Source organism: Emys orbicularis, chromosome 7, assembly GCF_028017835.1.
Source record: "Emys orbicularis isolate rEmyOrb1 chromosome 7, rEmyOrb1.hap1, whole genome shotgun sequence".
Lineage (NCBI taxonomy): Eukaryota > Metazoa > Chordata > Testudines > Emydidae > Emys > Emys orbicularis.
In genome coordinates this window covers 84,890,345-84,910,723 of record NC_088689.1, presented here as the reverse complement: position 1 = coordinate 84,910,723, position 20,379 = coordinate 84,890,345, and the positions used below count along the sequence as shown (strand labels likewise).

The following is a 20,379-nucleotide window of genomic DNA, read 5'->3' as shown; positions in this document are numbered from 1 at the left end:
AGACAGTTAATTATGATGTTTTTAAAAACCCTGAATTTGTTATTACTACATAATTTATATATTAACACAATTAACTAAATTGTACAACAATGTAGAATGGTTTAAATTATTTTTGAAATGCTTTGAATCTGAGTGAATTTTATTTTTTTTTAAAATTAAGATTAAAAATAAAAGTACTGCACTGAGTGAGTTATAGGAAATTCTGCTTGCGTTAGAGATTTCCTGCAGTTAGCAAGGTGGTTATGTTTTAAAGACATTCTTGCATGTAAAGATCTTTGCAGCTCACATAAATCTTTATTTAAAAATATTTGGAAAACTTGATACATAGGGAGAGTTCTTTGTGGTTTGTAGCAAGAAAATATCCTTTCTGGGATGTTCATTGTTCATTTGATTTTTTTTGTGCCTGACTTATGAACATGCAGGTGATTGGACAGGAGGCAGGAGAATGCAAGGGCAGATCACAGAGGAAGGTTGAGGAGGGGAATATGATGGAAAAGGGGGAAACTCAGAGGGTGGAGTCAAGGCTATGATGGGAAATGGATGGCTGTTCCCCATCTTAGGGGTATGGAGAGAGTAAGTAGAGTCACCCTCCTAGAAACCATGGAGAGGGGGTGTAGTAAATTTTAGTGTTAATTAAGGGTTGACTTTTCAATCTGATATTCTCTCTCTCACACCCTGGCAGAATAGCAGAGGGGAGTTGGAAAGTCAAAAGACTGACTAAAAAACACAGTTTGGCCCCCAAATCCATTAATTAAAAAAAAAAAATTCAATCTCATGATTTTTGGGTTCTCATGATTTTTGATGTCATGTAGTTGGCAATAGTTGATATGGAGTTTTTGTAAAAAGCCTGTGCAAGGTTACAACCTAACTTGGGGCAGTTGTTGGAGTGACTTATCAGTCCGTGTCCCTTCAGAGAGACGGCTATTTTAAACTTTCTGATCTTCAGGGTCTTTTCCCTTGATGGTCTTACACTCAGTCCAAGGGAAGAGTCATTGAAAAAAATGAATAAGAGAAACGCTTCTCAAAATGTCATCCATCTGAAGGCTGTTGTAGCTTCTGGACTGTTGAGAACACTGAGAAATGGCAACTGTTTTGAAAAAGGGCTCTTCTTTGTGAAATTCTCTGTGGCAGACCATTGTATCCTTTAGTCTTTCCTGAAAGAGAAACTTTCAGTTATGAAAAGTAATGGGGAAAATGGCCATTAATAAGAAAAAAAATCAAATGTGGCCTATGTGTAACATTTCAGTTAGTTTTGTATGAGAAATTAGAAAAGTCTTTTATTCTGTTACTGAGATTATTAGAGGCAAAGGTCTGACACTGGGTACTTAATTTCTTAAAGGACCTATTTTAAATTATTTTTCATTCCTAAGTAATTAAAAGATTTACTTGTAAACTGTCAAAAATCATTCTGTACGTGAACTGCTATAATTTTAAAGAGGATATGCTTTGTTTTTCTGTCCATAACAAACCTGTATGCTTCCTTTATGTGCTAGAATCAACTCAGTCTCAACTATGGAGTCAGTATTGATGCCATAATTAATTCTGTAATTTTTTTTTTTTTTGGTCAGAGGAACTGGGTATGAATATTTATTTTTGATTCTTTAACATACTATCATAATAGAGACTGGGAACATTTTATAATCCAGGGCAGGGGCCTCCTCTTTATTGGTGTTTGTTTGTAAAATGCCAAGCATAATTAGGCCCTGATATTGAATGAGGCTTTTACAAGCAGCCATAATACAAATTATTAATAACAGTAATATTATATTAGAATTGCTGATTATTTAAAAATTTGCTGTGTGTACATTTTTATAAGAAGAGATTATTTTAAAAGAGAAAACCTCAGTACTATAGTAATAATAATATACAAAAATAACAGTAAAAGAATCTTAAGGTTGCAATGTCAAGACCTCAATAGTTAGGAAATGCCAGAATTAAGGTTGTCTGTGATTCATTAATTTACTCTTTGTGCATATCCGTTATGATAATCTGCAATTATACCACCTCATTCACTATACACCTTCTAACTTCTACAACACTGAGGCATGAGTCCTACAGACAACAGCCTTATTCAGTACACGTCCCTGATTCATTCCCTGAGCACTGTCCATTCTGTGCACTGAATGAGGCAGGGGTCTTATGGAAACAATAGTATATGATCATATAATTAAAGACTTTATCATAATGGATATGTACACACACCCACAGATTAACAGGTAGCAGTTGAAGACTGTTATCTGTGTAGACTTACCTCTAGAGATGTATGAGAGACAAACTTCGGGTTTTATAATTATTTGCTAGACAGCAGAGAAAAGTTGATACTCAGGAATCCTGGGTTCAATTCCAGTTCTGGAGGGGAATGCGCTCTCGTGTTTACAAATCCTCCAGTCTCTCTCCCCTCCCCCCCATCTGGTTCCATCACAGCCTCGCCTCAGAGCTCTTAACCTTGTCTCCAGTTCCCACTTGTCCTCATCCTCTGCTCCTGCTCCTATCCCTGTCTTCTTCAGTTCCTGCTCCTATACCCTCTACCCCATCCTCCCCCATGCTCCTATCCCTTCCTCCCTGTCTCCTGCTCCTATCTCCCCCTGTCTGCTCCTCTTCCCCTTCCTCAGTCCCTATGCCTCCGCATGTCAGTCAAGCTGCTTAATACTTCTCCACACTGCCTGTGTGCTAGCAAGGAGCATTGAGAACACAGGAGAGACGGTCTCCCTGTTCAAAGTTCTGGTGCATGCTGCCACAGTGTTCCCCAGCAATGAGGATGAGTAATTGCAGTAAAAGTTCTGATCAGCCCAGGTTTTCTGGGATGGAGCATGCTCAGTGCAGATGGAATCTTTGGAGAATTGAGTGTCTGAACTCTAAGGGTATGTCTACACTACGAGAGTAGTTCAATTTTACTTAAAGCGAATTTGTGGAACCGATATTACAAAGTCGAACGTGTGTATCCACACTAAGGGACAGTAATTCGACTTTGTGAGTCCACACTAACGGGGCAAGCGTCGACATTGGAAGCGGTGCACTGTGGGTAGCTATCCCACAGTTCCCGCAGTCCCCGCTGCCCATTGGAATTCTGGGTCGAGCCCCCAATGCCTGCTGGGGCAAAAAATGTGTCGACGGTGGTTTTGGGTAACTGTCGTCATTCAACCCTCACCTCCCGCCCTCCCTCCGTGAAAGCGCCGGCGGGCAATCAGTTCGCGCACTTTTCTGGTGATTGACAGCGCGGACGCCACAGCACCGCGAGCATGGAGCCCGCTGCGATCATCGCTGCAGTTATGGCCGTTGTCAACACCTCGCGCCTTATCCACCTTTTTCAGAGGCAGATGCTGAGAAATCGGGCGAGGAGGCTACGGCAGCGCGGTGAGGACATTAAGTCTGAGAGGGGCACAGACCTCTCACAAAGCACGGGACCCCGCGCCATGGACATCATGGTGGCAATGGGTCATGTTGATGCTGTGGAACGGCGATTCTGGGCCCGGGAAACAAGCACGGACTGGTGGGACCGCATAGTGCTGCAGGTCTGGGATGAATCACAGTGGCTGCGAAACTTTCGGATGCGTAAGGGAACTTTCCTGGAACTTTGTGAGTTGCTGTCCCCTGCCCTGAAGCGCAAGGACACCCGGATGCGAGCAGCCCTGACTGTCCAGAAGCGAGTGGCCATAGCCCTCTGGAAGCTTGCAACGCCAGACAGCTACCAGTCAGTCGCGAATCAATTTGGCGTGGGCAAATCTACCGTGGGGTTGCTGTGATGCAAGTAGCCAACGCAATCGTTGAGCTACTGCTCTCAAAGGTAGTGACCCTGGGAAATGTGCAGGTGATCATAGATGGCTTCGCTGCGATGGGATTCCCAAACTGCGGTGGGGCTATAGATGGAACTCACATCCCTATCCTGGGACCGGACCACCAGGCCAGCTAGTACATTAACCGAAAGGGCTACTTTTCAATGGTGCTGCAAGCACTGGTGGACCATAGGGGACGTTTTACCAACATCAACGTCGGATGGCCGGGCAAGGTTCATGACGCTCGCGTTTTCAGGAACTCTGGTCTGTTTAGACGGCTGCAGGAAGGTATTTACTTCCCAGACCACAAAATAACTGTTGGGGATGTGGAGATGGCTATAGTGATCCTCGGGGACCCAGCCTACCCGCTAATGCCCTGGCTCATGAAGCCCTATACAGGTGCCCAGGACAGTGAAAAAGAACTCTTCAACTACCGGCTGAGCAAGTGCAGAATGGTGGTGGAGTGTGCTTTTGGACGTCTGAAGGGGGAGATGGAGAAGCTTACTGACTCGCTGTGATCTCAGCGAAACCAATATCCCCATTGTTATTGCAGCTTGCTGTGTGCTCCACAATCTCTGTGAGAGCAAGGGGGAGACCTTTATGGCAGGGTGGGAGGTTGAGGCAAATCGCCTGGCTGCTGATTACGCCCAACCAGACACCCGGGCGATTAGAAGAGCCCAGCGGGACGCGCTGTGCATCCAGGAAGCTTTGAAAGCTAGGTTCCAGAGTGACCAGGGTAACCTGTCACTATTACGTTTGTTTAAAGAGAAGCTGAACCTGCCCCCGTTTCTTTACCCAGTTAATGTTGACTATCCTCTCCAGTTACCAACCCCCTTCCCCCCCTTCCAACACACCTTTAAAAATAAAATAAATGAAACTTTGTTCATTAACACCATTTTCTTTATTAAGGATTTCGCGGTAAAGGGTTGAAACTGGGACGCAGACTGTGGTGGGGAGCGGGTGTAGTGATGGAAAGGACGCTTCTAAACTCGAGGAATGACAGGCTCCTGCTCCTAGAGCGGTCCGCAGTGGTGGACTGGTTGTTTCAACGGAGCCTGCCACCCCTCCTTTTCGGGACTCTGTGACTTTGTGGCGGGGGAGGGCGGTTACAGATCCCCTGCTGCGTGGCTCTGTCATCCAGGCTAAGGACCGCTGCATAAGATCTGTAACCGCCCTCCCCCGCCACAAACTCACATAGCCCCCCCACACAGAACATGAAAACCACCTCCCAGACTGACCAGTGTGCCTAGTGACTGCAATGTGTGTGTGACCTTCTGCTGAACCTGCCCCCGTATCTGTACCTCTCCAATTACCAACCCCCTTCCCCCCCTTCAAACACACTCTCCTCTAAAAGAACATGACGGAAACAGTAATTAACAGAAACGTATTTTTTATTAACAACTACACAGTTAGGGGATGAAACTGGGACTGGGGCTTGGGTGAGGTGCATTTGGAGGGAAGGAAAGGACATATGAAATCTTTGGGAATGAGAGCCTTCTGTTACTTGAGCAGTCTGCAGGGGTGGAGTGACTGTTTTCACGGCCCCTGCCGCCCCTCCTTCTTGGGACTTTGGGTGAGGGGGGTTAGCGATAGAACGCAGCGGGGTTCTGTCCTCCTGCCTCCGGTCCTGCAGAACATCTACAAGGCGCCGAAGCGTGTCCGTTTGCTCCCTCATTAGTCCAAGCAGCGTTTGAGTCGCCTGCTGGTCTTCCTGCCGCCACCTGTCCTCCCGTTCGCTGTGTGATCGCTGGTATTGCGACATGTTCTCCCTCCACTGGGTCTGCTGTGCCGCCTCGGCTCGGGAACAGACCATAAGTTCTGAGAACATCTCGTCCTGTGTCCTTTTCTTTCGCTGCCTGATCTGCGCCAGCCTCTGGGAGGGGGATGCCGGGGTAGCTCGGGAGACACTCGCAGCTGTGGGATGGGAAAAAGGGAGTGAATTCCTCAAAAAGATACATTTTTGCAAACAGTGAATATAGTCTTTCTCTGAACAAGACCATTCACAGTACCTATCACATGTGCACTCAGTACAAGGTTGAATTTTCTGTCTTCACATTGAGTGCCTGGGGTCTTGCTGTACAGATCACACAAGCGGGGCTGGACAACGGAATTCTGCTAGCAGGCGGCCATGGTAAGCCATAGACTTTTGGCTGCTTAAAGCTTAATTTACAGCAGTGCCCTCCTTTCACGTTCCAAGCCATGCTCCTAGCGTTGGCCAGTTCCTGCTGCCGGCGATCCGGCAAGCATGAACTCTGCCCCTGTCCCACCCCCGTCGCGGCTGTCCCCGGGAAAGATCCCTGAATGCTTCCGGCGAACCGCTCAGCAGGAACGGTTCGCCTCCCCGCCCCCACCGCGTGGCTGTCCCCTGGAAAGATCCGTGCACGCTGCTGGCGAACCGCTCAGCATGAACGGTTTGCCTCCCCGCCCCCACCGCGTGGCTGTAAACCACCGGTTACAGTTATTTAAGGGAACAGGCAATCAGTCCCCATACTAAAATTCCCCTAATTCAAAGCAGGTCACCATGAGTGATATCACTCTGATGAGGATTACGGAGACAGAGAAAGACCGCATGCTGCGTGAATGCCAGCAAACACCAGGGCCGTATGCCGCCATGCTTTGCCAGGCAATGATACCGGAGTACCTGCTGCTAGCCTGGCGCGGAAAAGTTTCCTACCATGGAGGAGGCAATAAGGCCGCTCTCCCCAGGAACCTGATGCAAAGGCTTTCACATTACCTCCAGGAGAGCTTCGTGGAGATGTCCCAGGAGGATTTCTACTCTATCCCCAGACATGTTAACAGACTTTTCCAGTAGCTGCACTGGCAAGGACTAAAAAGTTAAGCGCCTAGGGCAAACTAATCATTAAAAACCCATTGCTAACATACCATGCCTATTCTATTCAAAATAAATGTTTAAAACACTTACCTACTGATCCTTCCCCTGATTCACGGTCCGGGTTACCGCCTTGGGAGGGTTGGTAGGGGATTTCCGTGAGGGTGATGAAGAGATCCTGGCTGTTGGGGAAATCAGCGTTGAAAGCGCTGTCGACTGCCTCGTCCTCCTCATCTCCTTCCTCATCTTCCCCATCCGCGAACAACTCCGAGGAAGCGGCCGTCGACAATACCCCATCGTCAGAGTCCACGGACAGTGGTGGGGTAGTGGTGGCGGCCGCACCTAGAATGGAATGCAGTGCCTCGTAGAAACGGCATGTCTGGGGCTGGGATCCGGAGCGTCCGTTTGCCTCTTTGGTCTTCTGGTACGCTTGTCTCAGCTCCTTGATTTTCACGTGGCACTGCGTTGCATCCCGGCTGTATCCTCTCTCCGTCATGGCTTTTAAGATCTTCTCGTAGATCTTCGCATTCCGTCTTTTCGATCGCAGCTCCGAAAGCACGGACTCATCGCCCCACACAGCGATCAGATCCAAGACTTCCCGATCAGTCCATGCTGGGGCCCTCTTTCTATCCTGCGATTGCATGGTCACCTCTGTTGGAGAGCTCTGCATCGTTGCCAGTGCTGCTGAGCTCGCCACGATGTCCAAACAGGAAATGAGATTCAAACTGGCCAGACAGGAAAAGGAATTCAAATTTTCCCGGGGCTTTTCCTGTGTGGCTGGTCAGAGCATCCGAGCTCGGACTGCTGTCCAGAGCGTCAACAGAGTGGTGCACTGTGGGATAGCTCCCGGAGCTATTAGCGTCGAATTCCGTCCACACTAACCCTAATTCGACATGGCCATGTCGAATTTAGCGCTACTCCCCTTGTCGGGGAGGAGTACAGAAATCGATTTAAAGAGACCTCTATGTCGAAATAAATAGCTTCGTTGTGTGGACGGGTGCAGGGTTAATTCGAATTAACGCTGCTAAATTCGACATAACCTCCTAGTGTAGACCAGGCCTAAGAAATCTCTTCTGAATATGTGTAAGGGTATGTCTACACTACGGGATTAATCCGAATTTATATAATTCGAATTTGGGAAACAGATTGTATAAAGTCGAATGTATGCGGCCACACTAAGCACATTAATTCGGCGGTGTGCGTCCATGTACCGGGGCTAGCGTCGATTTCTGGAGCATTGCACTGTGGGTAGCTATCCCATAGCTATCCCATAGTTCCCGCAGTCTCCCCCGCCCATTGGAATTCTGGGTTGAGATCCCAGTGCCTGATGGGACAAAAAACATTGTCGCAGGTGGTTCTGGGTACAGCCTCACCCCTCCCTCCCTGCATGAAAGCAACGGACGGCAGACAACCATTTCGCGCCTTTTTTCCTGGGTGAACACTGCAGACTCCATACCACGGCAAGCATGGAGCCTGCTCAGCTCCAGACAGCAGTCATGAACTTTGTAAACATCTCGCGCGTTCTCGTGGAGTTAATGCTGAGCCAGGACCAGAAAAACGAGGCGAGGAGGCGGCGGCGGCGGCGGCAGCGCAGCGACAAGTGTGATGAAGACATGGACATGGACATGGACACGGACACAGAATTCTCTCAAACCGCGGGCCCCGGTGCTTTGGAGATCATGTTGTTAATGGGGCAGGTTCTATCCATGGAACGCCGATTCTGGGCAAGGGAAACAAGCACAGACTGGTGGGACCGCATAGTGTTGCAGGTGTGGGATGATTCCCAGTGGCTGCGGAACTTTCGCATGCGTAAGGGCACTTTCATGGAACTTTGTGACTTGCTGTCCCCTGCCCTGAAACGCCAGAATACCAAGATGAGAGCAGCCCTCACAGTTGAGAAGCGAGTGGCGATAGCCCTGTGGAAGCTTGCAATGCCAGACAGCTACCGGTCAGTCGGGAATCAATTTGGAGTGGGCAAATCTACTGTGGGGGCTGCTGTGATGCAAGTAGCCAAAGCAATCACTGAGGTGCTGCTACGAAAGGTAGTGACTCTGGGAAATGTGCAGGTCATAGTGGATGGCTTTGCTGCAATGGGATTCCCTAACTGTGGTGGGGCGATAGATGGAACCCATATCCCTACCTTGGCACCGGAGCACCAGGGTACCCAGTACATAAACGTCAAGGGGTACTTTTCAATGGTGCTGCAAGCACTTGTGGATCACAAGGGACGTTTCACCAACATCCATGTGGGCTGGCCGGGAAGGGTTCATGATGCTCGCGTCTTCAGGAACACTACTCTGTTTAAAGGGCTGCAGCAAGGGACTTAATTCCCGGACCAGAAAATAACCGTTGGGGATGTTGAAATGCCAATAGTTATTCTTGGGGACCCAGCCTACCCCTTAATGCCATGGCTCATGAAGCCATACACAGGCAGCCTGGACAGGAGTCAGGAGCTGTTCAACTACAGGCTGAGCAAGTGCAGAATGGTGGTAGAATGTGCATTTGGCCGTTTAAAAGGTCGCTGGCGATCGCTACTGACTCGCTCAGACCTCAGCCAAACCAATCTCCCCATTGTTATTTCTGCTTGCTGTGTGCTCCACAATCTCTGTGAAAGTAAGGGGGAGACCTTTATGGCAGGGTGGGAGGCTGAGGCAAATCGCCTGGCTGCTGATTACGCGCAGCCAGACACCAGGGCGATTAGAAGAGCACACCAGGAAGCACTGTGCATCAGAGAAGCTTTGAAAACCAGTTTCATGACTGGCCAAGCTACAGTGTGAAATTTCTGTTTGTTTCTCCTTCATGAAAACCCGCCCCCTTTATTGACTCATTCTCTGTAAGGAACCCACCCTCCCCCTTCCCCCAGCGTGCTTTCAAACCAAATAAAGTCACTATCGTTTAAAAATCATTTATTCTTTATTCATAGATTATAAAAAGAGGGAGGGAACCCGGGTGGGGTTTGGGAGGAGGGAAGGAAAAGGCCACTAAAAAAAGGTTAAAAAAATGACAGCCTTTTGCTTGGGCTGTCCACTGGGGTGGAATGGTGGTGTACGGAGCCTCCCCCCCCGCGTTCTTACACGTCTGGGTGAGGAGGCTATGGAACATGGTGAGGGGGGAGGGGGGTTATACAGGGGCTGTAGCGGCACTCTGTTATCCTGCTGCTGTTCCTGAAGCTCCACCAGACGCCCGGAGAATGTCTGTTTGCTCACGCAGCAGGCCCAGCGTTGCATCCTGCCTCCTCTGATCTTCCTGACGCCACCTCTCATCTCGAGCGTCTCTCCTGTCCTCACGTTGGTCCCTCCTGTCCTCACGTTGGTCCCTCATGTCCTCACGTTGGTCCCTCCTGTCCTCACGTTCACTGGCTTCTTTCCTATACTTTGAAACCGTGTCCTTCCACTCATTCAGATGAGCTCTGTCACTGCGGGTGGATTCCATGATTTCTGCGAACATGTCGTCTCGCGTCTTCTTTTTCCGACGCCTTATCTGTGATAGCCTTCGGGACGGAGGAGGGAGGCTTGAAGAATTTGCAGCTGCTGGAGGGAGGGAAAAAAGGAGAGAATTTTTTAAAAAGATACATTTTGCAGAACAATGCTTATACTCTTTCACGGTGACCAACACTATTCACATTACATAGCACATGTGATTTCTGTGCAAGGTCACATTTTGCCTCTTAATATTGAGTGCCTGTGGCTTTGCTGCTAGAGATCACAGACGCAGGTCCGGGCAACAGAATTCGGCTTGCATGCAGCCATGGTAAGCCATTGTCTTTCGGCTTCTGCGCCCTCCTTTCCCACATACCAAGCGAAGCCCGTTGAGTGCTGCAGTTTTCCTGTTAACCTTCAGCAGCAGAAAACAAACTAACCCCCCCCCCCATCCAATTCTCTGGATGATCGCTTTATCCCTCCCCCCCACCGCGTGGCTGGTATCAGGGAAGATCCCTGCAGGAACCAAACTAACACCCCCCACCCCGCCATGAATTCTCTGGGATGATCGCTTTACTCCTCCCCCCACCGCGTGGCTGGTATCAGGGAAGATCCCTGCTAGCCAAACGCGAAAAGCTCTGGGCCAATCCCCCCCCCCCCCCCCCCACGCGGCACTGATCTGAGTCCCTATTGTGGCCTCTCTCCATCATGCCCTTGGAGATTTTTTCAAAAGTTTTGGCATTTCGTCTCTTTGAACGAAGTTCTGCTAGCACTGAATCCTCTCCCCATATAGCAATCAGATCCAGTACCTCCCGTACGGTCCATGCTGGTGCTCTTTTTCGATTATCGGCCTGCATGGTTACCTGTGCTGATGAGCTATCTGTGGTCACCTGTGCTCTCCACGCTGGGCAAACAGGAAATGAAATTCAAATGTTCGTGGGGCTTTTCCTGTCTACCTGGCCAGTGCATGCGAGTTCAGATTGCTGTCCAGAGCGGTCACAATGGTGCACTGTGGGATAGCTCCCGGAGGCCAATACCATCGAATTGCGGCCACACTACCCCTAATTCGAAATGACAAAATCGATTTTGGTGCTACTCCGCTCGTCGGGGTGGAGTACAGAAATCGATTTTAAGAGCCCTTTATTTTGAAATAAATGGCTCCGTTGTGTGGACGGGTGCAGGGTTAATTCGATTTAATGCTGCTAAATCCGAATTAAAGTCGTAGTGTAGACCAGGCCTATATATTTGAAACTTTTTATTCAGAGGTTAATAACAGTCAAATTTGGGCAGTTTTCCTTGGGATAACAAAAGGCATATCTCTGATACCAGAGCCATCCCAATTGCCAGTTTTCTGCTCCAGAGCATGGAGGTACTAGAATTTCTCAATGAAATGATTGAGAGCAATTTTTACATAGGCAAAACACATTTTTCTCTAATCTTGTTCTCAGAAACAACTGACCTATTTTAGTTGATCACCCTGAGGCAAACACCTGGCATAGAAAATTTCAGCCTGAATGGTTGAAGTTTGGGAAAATTTAAGCAGCTGAAAACAGGGAAAAGGAAATGGAAAAGGTTAAACAACTTTAACTGTAGGCATAGCTACCAGCTCTACCTATAATAATAACTAGTAAAGTAACCGAAATATATTATGTTTGTGGCATGAAAAGGGAAAAAAGAAAAGGAATCTGTGCTTCACTCCCCTTGGCTAGATATATTTCCTAGGGTTGACTTTTCTAATTGTCTCTGTCCATTTGTTTCTCTCACTCAGCTCTACAGTATCAACCTTGTTGGTCTTTCAGCACCATCAGTTTTGATTTTTTCCGTTTTTGTTGCTGATGCTAGCTTACATAAAGTGAAATTCTTTTCACCTGTTGGTGAAACTCAGGTAGCTTGTTATGAATGAAATTCGAACCCCTTATGGCCCTTACTGCAGGCTGTTGTTGGAATACTACTATCTGGAGCTCTTGTGTGACACTTGAATGGGATTTAAGAATAATAATTGGATTTGTGCAATTTTAGATCCTGAGGTCCATCTCTTGACTTGTTTCCATCACTGTCCTTTAGACATGCTGCCACTGGGCACCTCATCCAAGCATAGTGCGACTGCAGTGTTTAAGTAGTGTGAAGGCTGCCCTGTCATCCAAGATACAGCTCGTGGTGTCCCCCTGGTGTTCCCAATGTGACTTTTTGCATTGTTGGTGCAACTTAACTGATCCCACACCAGAGAAACTGTGACAGGGCAGTGTTTACACAGTATACATCCTTTCCACATGTTTGCTTTCCTGATTAAATGTTGAACCTATAAAATTCAAGTGTGTTAGAAATGTACTGGAATGTCTTCTTCCATGTAGGAAAGATGTTCAGAATGAATTATTGCATGTGTGCTGAATGTGTACTCACCACAGCTGCCAATGGTTCCAAGTAGTTTAAAGAGACTACAAACACTAAGCTGTTTCTATCCCTTAGTGGCAATAAGCAGGAGTACAAGATTCTTATGGCTTGTGGTCACTGCAGAATAAAAATCTTTCAAGAGTTAATAACCTATATGAGCTATAGTGACTGTTTCAAAGATTACTCCTGGGGGAATTCTGCACCACTGTGCATGAGCAGAATTTATGTCCCCCGCAGATTTCTTTGATTCCCTGCAGAAAAATTACTTTCTGACGAGGAAGCAAAGGGAAGTCACAAGAGCAGTCATGCGGCCCTCCCCAGCAGTATGTTTTGGATGCCCAGGGCAGCTGGCAGAGAGGTAAATCACTGTGGGGCAGGAGGTGGGACTGGGGAAGACCTGGTTGGTGGCTCCTACCCTGTGCTCTGCTGGGGAGGACAGGACTTCCTCTTCCCCTGCACAGCATCCGGGGCCTGGTCAGTCCCACCCCCAGATTTCTCCCCCGGCTGCAGGAAGCTCTGCAAACCCCACCTCTCCCCCCGCTTCCTGCACCCATTGCACTTCAGCTGCATGGGGAGGGATCCCTGTACAGGAAGCTGCTCCTCCATCTGCCCAACCCCCATGAATCCAGACCCCATCATACCCAGACCCTCTCACCGAGCCTCACCCCCCTGCACTTAGAACCCACCCTGATGAACCCCACTCCCCCTGCACCTGGACCAGCCCGATAAGCCACACACACCTGTATCCCCACTCCACCGAGCCCCAAGCAGTTGCACTTGGATCCCCACTCCAATGAGCCCCACTCCTCCAGAATCTGGACCCCACCACTGAGCCCCACACACCCAGACTCCCCTGATGAGCTCTATACGCCCACACCCAGAAATTCCCCCCTGCTGAGCCCCAACCACCTTCACCTGTACCCCCTACAGAGTCCCATTACCATTGCACCCAGAACCCCCCACCAAGCCCCTGTGCATCCAGATCCCCCACTGAGCCGCCTGCACCCAAATTGCCCCACAGAGAACCCTCTTAACCCACACCTGGATCCCCCAACACTAAGCCCCTCCACACTTGGATCCTGTCTTGCTGAGCCAGCCTGCCCACACCTGGTGCACCTGGTGCACCTGGCATTGAGGCGCCGGTCCGGTCCTTGCACTGTGTCAGGGTTGGGTGCAGTCTCCCTGCCGAGTTTGTGTCCCAGGGGCTGGGGGGAGTAACTGTACAGTGATCTCCCACCTCTGTGCACCTAGTGGCCTGTGCTCCCCAATGCTATGCTGGAGCCTCCACATTTATTTGAGAAATAATATTTGCAGAATTTTGCAGAATTTTAAAATATTGTGTGCAGAATTTTAATTCTGTTGGCGCAGAATTTTTTGGCGCAAAATGCCCTCAGGAATAAAAGGTGACCTCAGCATTTGGACTGTTTTGCCAGTGGCAGTCAGATTATTTCAGTATAAAGAAATGCAATGCTACAATTTAATACAGTATATTTTGTCCTTTTTTAGGCTGGTACAGAGGAGTTTCCATTAAGAAGCCCAATGTAAAGGTAAGTGTAAATACAGTCTCTATTTTTAAAAATTATTTGAGAATGAGGGCTTTCCACCTTGCTGTTGCAGCCCTAACCCATTTTCTCCATCACTCTTAAGACTCCACTTCCCTTTATAATTATTTTGGCATATATAATTGTACTGAATTCTCTTCTGAATTGATAAACATTGCTCCTTAGTCATCCCAAAGGTTCAGAGACCCTTTCCACCTGCATACATGTAGGCTGCATCCATTTTGACTTTTTTTAAAAAAAGCCCAAATGCCTAAAAAAGCCTGTACAATTCTTAATTCAGGATTTTTTAAACAAATTTAAATAATTCACTTCATCAAAATATAAATAAGAGAATTTTTAAAATAAACCTAATTGGGGGAGAATATTTTTAACGTTTTATATTTCACAGATTTTATAGTCTAATCAAGGAAATTTTGCACTAGGAGGGCTCTTTATGCTAGCTGTGAATTTTTGTGTGAGTTCATTTACGCTTAAGTATACAAAGACAAACTATTTCCAACATTCAACTGGCTTTAGTTTAAAATACTGTAATTTTCAATGTAATTTGTAAAAGTATATTAATGAACACTACTATCTAATGAATTTTTTGTTTTTTCAAAAATATAACCTACATAGTGTTCAATTAATTATATTTTTCTTCTAATAAAACTCCACTAAGTTGTTGAGCATTTCATTCACTTGTGCATTTATTGTTACATTGTACACTGCATAAATCTGTGTTCACAGTTCTGACATAAGAACCATTCAAACTTACCAGTTTCCTAGGTAACCAACACAGTGCCTCAGAAACAGACTGCATAAAGTGGGAGTAAATCAGATAAAGTAAATCCAAGCAGCATTTCCACCTTTCCAGTATTTCTGAATGGTTAAAATGTATGTGTTCACTATTGACTTCCCTGGTGAAGTCACTCTTGTTGGGAAAACCTATGGAAGAATCTGCTTCAAGTTTGTATTTCAATGGAAAGGGATTTTTCCTCCTTTATTTTTTTCCTTGAAAATTCTTCATTTTAGTACTTCAGAGAGTTTTTTTTTTTAATTGTTGAACTAGTTTATTTTTAGCTCCTGTGTATATTGTCTGTCTGTTAGCCTTTGATCTCTGTGTGGATGGCTTGTATATTTTCTTGGTGCTGAGCAACTGTGTAGTTTGAATCTTGGCATCTTTTCTAGGGATACTGTGAAAAGTAGAGAAAAGTAGCCATTTTTGGGGTATGACTGTATTTAAAATTGTGTGTGTACAACTAATTGTAGGCAAAGCTGGTAACTATGCCTGTTGTTAAAGATGCAATGCTTTCCATTATGAGACCTTGTTTTCAATTACTTATAACTTTGCCAAACATAAACTGTTCAGACTCATATTTCCCATGTCAGTTCTTTCTCTCGGGCTGAATGTTTTTGGAAAGTTTCAGCTAAAATGTTTTAGCCATTTCTTACAACAAGGTGAGGGAAAAATACATAGTTTTGCTCACATTAAAAAAATTCTCAACTCTTTGAGATACTCTAGCACAAGGATTCTCAAACTTTTGTACTGGTGACTCCTTTCACGTAGCAAGCCTCTGAGTGTGACCCTCCCCGTATAAATTAAAAACACTTTTTAATATATTTAACACCATTATAAATGCTGGAGGCAAAGCGTCGTTTGGGGTGGAGGCTGACAGCTCGCGACCCCCCCCCATGTAATAACCTTAGGACCCCCAGTTTGAGAACCCCTGCTCTAGCACTTCCATGCTTTGCAGCAGACATTTGAAATTTGGCAAAGGGGTCACTCTGGTGTCAGAGAGATCTTTTGTCCCAGTGAAAATCTTCTCAAATTTGGCCAAGTTTATAAGTCCCTGGAAAATCACAGTTTGGACATGATTAGTAGAGTTTTGTTAAAGGTTAGCAGTATTATTTTCTGAAGATTCAGTCTGTACAAAATGTGCTCCACCCAGGGCCGGCTCCAGCATTTCTGCCGCCCCAAGCAAAAAAAAAAAAAAAAATGCCGCGATCGCGATCGGCGGCGGCAATTGGAAAAAAAAAAAAAAAAGAGCCGCGATCGGCAGCGGCAGTTCAGCGGCAGGTCCTTCGCTCCTAGAGGGAGTGAGGGACCTGCCGCCTCCGAATTGCCACAGGTGCCGCCCCTCTCCCTTGGCCGCCCCAAGCACCTGCTTGTTAAGCTGGTGCCTGGAGCCGGCCCTGGCTCCACCACCACTACAGAGCTTCTATGTACTGGCAAGGTTGTCTGTGCCATCCTGACAGAGCGACTGAGCATGCTGTATCCTAGGACTGCAGGAGCCATGCAGGACTTTACCTGCAATTGCTCCTCCTGGCAGCAAAGGGACACTGTGGCACCAGGCACCAGAAGTAAGAGCAGGGAGACTCTCTCCTTTGCTCTCAATGCTTCTGCTTCTGTAGTGGCAGAAAGGAAGAGAATGATAAAGCAAGTTGACTTGAAAGTAGAGGCTGAGGAGCAGAGGGGAGTTGTGGAAGTCAGGATGTTGAGTAGCAGGGGTGAAGATGGGAGAGAGAGGAGCAGAGAACAGAAGGGAGTTTGGGAGTGAGAAGGTGAGCAGACTGGGACAGACGATATGAGCCTCAGTGGACAAAGTAAACAGAATGGAAAGTGCCTGCTTAATGAGCAGCTATTTGATACTGTTTTCTCTATTGTTTGTTGTGTGGCCCCATGGCTTATTTACTGCATACTATTGAAACCCTGCTCTGAAGACAGACTTGTTAATTTCCACATGGGGGTTTTCTATGGCACTCATCATTACGATGTCTGAGTGCTTCATGAATATGAATGAATATATTTTTACAACTCCCCTGTGAGATGAGGGAGGATTATTATTCCCATTTTGCAGATGGGGAATTGAGGCACTGAGAGAGATTAAGGCTAAAAGTATCCAGTAATTTTGGGTGCCCAATTTGAGACACCTAGAACCTGATTTTTCAGAGTATTTAGCATTTTATAGCACTTCATTTGCTTGGAGCTCAGCTTCCGATTGATTTCAGTTGCAGTAGTTAGTGCTCAGCACTTCTACAAGTCAGAGTCCAGGGTCTCAAGTCAGGCACTCAGAAAATGTGGAATACTCAGTTAGTGACAACCTGTGAAAAGGTTGGTTTAAGTGACTTATTTAGCATCATATAGGATGGAGGAAAAGAATCCACATACATGGGTCATCAACAGGATTGGGACTGTTAAATACATCACACCCTCTGCCACCTGAGATAAAGGAGTAACTGATAGCAGCCTTAGGTTGTCATTCTCTGTGTGGTCATGCAGTAGAGGGAACTTGGCACTTTTTGCCAATGGGGTTTGGAGATACTTGCTGACAGCAGAGGAATGATGAAACTTGATAATCGGGTTCAATTCCAGGCTCTGGAAGGGAGTGTGTTCTAGTTGGCACAGTCTGTTCTGCCTTTTACCCTCAAGAGTGACGCCTTCAGCCCCATCCCTGCCAACCTCTCCTTTTCCCAATTCTGTCTTGTCCCTATTGCTGGCTCCTCATTCTTCTTCGAGTGATTGCTCATGTTTTATTCCACAGTCGGTGTGCGTGCTCGCCACGTGCACCAGTGCCGGAAGTTTTCCCCTTAGCAGTACCCATAGTGGGGGAGCCCCGCTGCGACCCCTGGAGTGGCGCCTCTATATCGTGCTATAAAGGGGGCTGCGTGCTCCCCCCACCCTCAGTTCCTTCTTGCCGCCAGTGAAGGTTGTCGGAACTTGTGCTCCAGCATTGCTGCAGTGTCTATCCTTAGTAGTACGATCTTCGACCGTTAGTAGTTTCTACAGTTAGTGGGCCGAGCCCCAGGCTTCAAGTCGTGCGACTCCTGTCACAATTCCATGCCCAGAAGCGATCCACACTCTGAGTGTCTTTGCTGTCTGGGCGAGGCTCACATAAGTGAGCGCTGCAAAATCTGTAAGTCGTTCAAGCCCCGGACTAAGCGCGAACGTGAGATCCGACTCCGGGCCCTACTTATGGAGTCGGCATTGGCCCCGGCACCGGCGCGCTGACCCGACCCGGCACCGGGCACCATGTCCTCGGTGCGCAGTGAAGCACCGTCACCAGTCGGCACCGCTCCCCTGCCAAGAAGCAAGGCAAGAGCCAGCGGCGCCGAGAGAAGGACAGGGGTGAGGCCGGACTCGAGTTGGGCAGCCCACGATCCCCCCCGGGACCGAGACCTCCGACTCGCGTGGAGCGGAGTAGTCCGGCCCCATCCGCGTGTGCCTTCCGGCGGTGAGAATCCCGTTGACGCCGGAGGCAGCCCAGGCAGCACACGATATCCTCGTCCTGACGGTGCCGGGTGTGCCGCCGAGTCGGGCCCCTGGTCCCGAGGGAAGCCGCTGCTGGGCACTCACCAACCTCCCCGGCCAGATCGGAGGTTGAGGTCCCTGCTCGGTCCGCGGGCCCTTTCCGTAGCCCGCGCCAGATCTCCACTCCATTGTTGGGGTCACCTGAGAGCAAGTCTCCAGAGTCTTCCTCGGGCCACGGGGGCCACGGGCGCCGGGACAGAAAGCGTCGACGCTCCTCGTCCAGCTGCAGTGATAGCAGGGCTCGACGCCATCGGCACCGCCGATCATACCATGGCGCGCGCCATTCTCGGAGTGCATCCCGACCGGCACTGAGGCGTCATAGCCACGGTCGCCGAAGGGAGTCCAGAGATAGCACCTCCGACGTATATGTCTCATCGTCGTCGAGGACAAAATCCTGGGGTCGGAGCCGACATGGACGGGACCGGTCCAGCCGCTCCTACGGAACTGTGCGCTCCTCGGTCACTTCCGCCTCGGCTCCCAGCCGTCCTTCCCCAGGCCGCATCATCCCGCAAGAGCATGTAACCCTGGTAGGGCCTCAGACGACTCAGTGGCAAGGGGCGCCATGGCAAGGACAGTGGTGCCAGTGGGCACCGTGGCCCCAGGCGCCCACACCGGCGAGGCCCCACTCCGTGGCTGAGGCATCCCAAGCTCCCCTGGCGTCCCCGCCTCGGCACCGAGAGCAGTCCTCGGGTACCGAACGATCGGCACCGCACCGGGACCCGGATGTGGAGTGCGACCCACTGGTAACACCTAATGCCCTAGGGGCGGTACTGGTCGTCTCGTCAGCACCGGACGAGTCCATAGTGGCGCCGCCCCCTCCTTCTCAGGAGGATTTTAAGGCTCATCAAGAGCTTCTCCGGCGCGTAGCCACCAACCTCCAGCTCCAAGCGGAGGAGATGGAGGAGCCGTCGGACAATTTGTTTAATGTCCTGTCCTCCTCCACACCAGGCCATGTGGCCCTACCGCTTCACCAAGGGGTAGCCAACATTTCTATCGGACTCTGGCAAACCCCGGCCTCTCTGCCGCCCATTTCTAAGAAGGCAGAGCGGAAATACTTTGTGCCAACAAAGGGGCATGAGTACCTGTACACTCATCCTACCCCGAACTCACTGGTGGTGGAGTCCGTCAACCACCGTGAAAGACATGGCCAGCACGCACCCACCCCCAAGGACAAGGATGCCAGGAGACTGGACACTTTTGGAAAAAAAGTTTATTCCTCTGCGAGTTTCCAGCTCAGGGTGGCAAACCATCAAGCACTTCTGAGCAGGTATGACTTTAACTTGTGGGGGTCTCTGCCAAAATTCAAGCTTTCCCTCCAAGAAAAGGACAGGAAGGAATTCAGGGCTCTAGTTGACAAGGGTGCGGCAGCGGCGAAGGCGGCGCTCCAGGCGGCATCGGATGCGGCTGACACAGCAGCTCGTTCAATGGCCTCCATGTGACGGCCGTTGTGGCTTTCGCTGTCGGGGCTGTCCGTGGAATCCCGGTCCCTCATGCAAGGCCTGCCATTGCGGACCAAACGGACACTCGTCTGCACAGGATGAAGGACTCCCGCACCACCCTGCAGACTCTCGGCCTGTATGTCCCGCCAGCCAAGGACAAACCCAGGCTGCAGCTCTCGGCTCCCCCCGTAAGGGGCAGTTATGAGCCCCCTCCTAAGAGGCCGAGGGACCAGAGGCGCAGGTCACAGCGCCAGTCCCGTTCGGCCCCACGCCCCGGCCCCTCGAAGGGCAAGAGGCAGGGGAAGAGGCGTTTTTGACTCTTTGCGGGGGGCCACCTGGCCTGTTGCCAGGGAAGCCCCCCAGTTAATAAAGTTGGTTTTTGACAACCGTTTATCGGCCTTCAGAGTGCATTGGTCCCGTATAATGTCGGACCGGTGGGTCCTCAGTACTATCTCCGCGGGGTATAGGCTGCTGTTCGATTCACCCCCACCACACCATCCTCCGTCCTGGGATGTTCCTGGGGACCCGGAACATGCCCTCCTTTTAAATTAGGAGGTGACGCGCCTCCTCACCCTGTGTGCGGTGGAGAGGGTACCTGAGGAATTCCAGGGAAAAGGGTTTTACTCCCGGTATTTCCTGATCCCGAAGGCGAAAGGTGGGCTCAGGCCCATCCTCGA

At 49.1% G+C, this 20,379-nt stretch overlaps 1 protein-coding gene across 1 annotated transcript in view; it reads left to right on the top strand.

Moving 5' to 3' along the window:
* DOCK3 (dedicator of cytokinesis 3) overlaps positions 1 to 20,379 on the top strand; it is a 611,447-nt gene that overhangs the window by 22,626 nt on the left and 568,442 nt on the right. Inside the window, exon 2 of the mRNA XM_065408097.1 lies at positions 13,920 to 13,960. The gene's annotated coding sequence lies outside the window, so the exon portion shown is untranslated. The remainder of the gene's footprint in view (positions 1 to 13,919; positions 13,961 to 20,379) is intronic.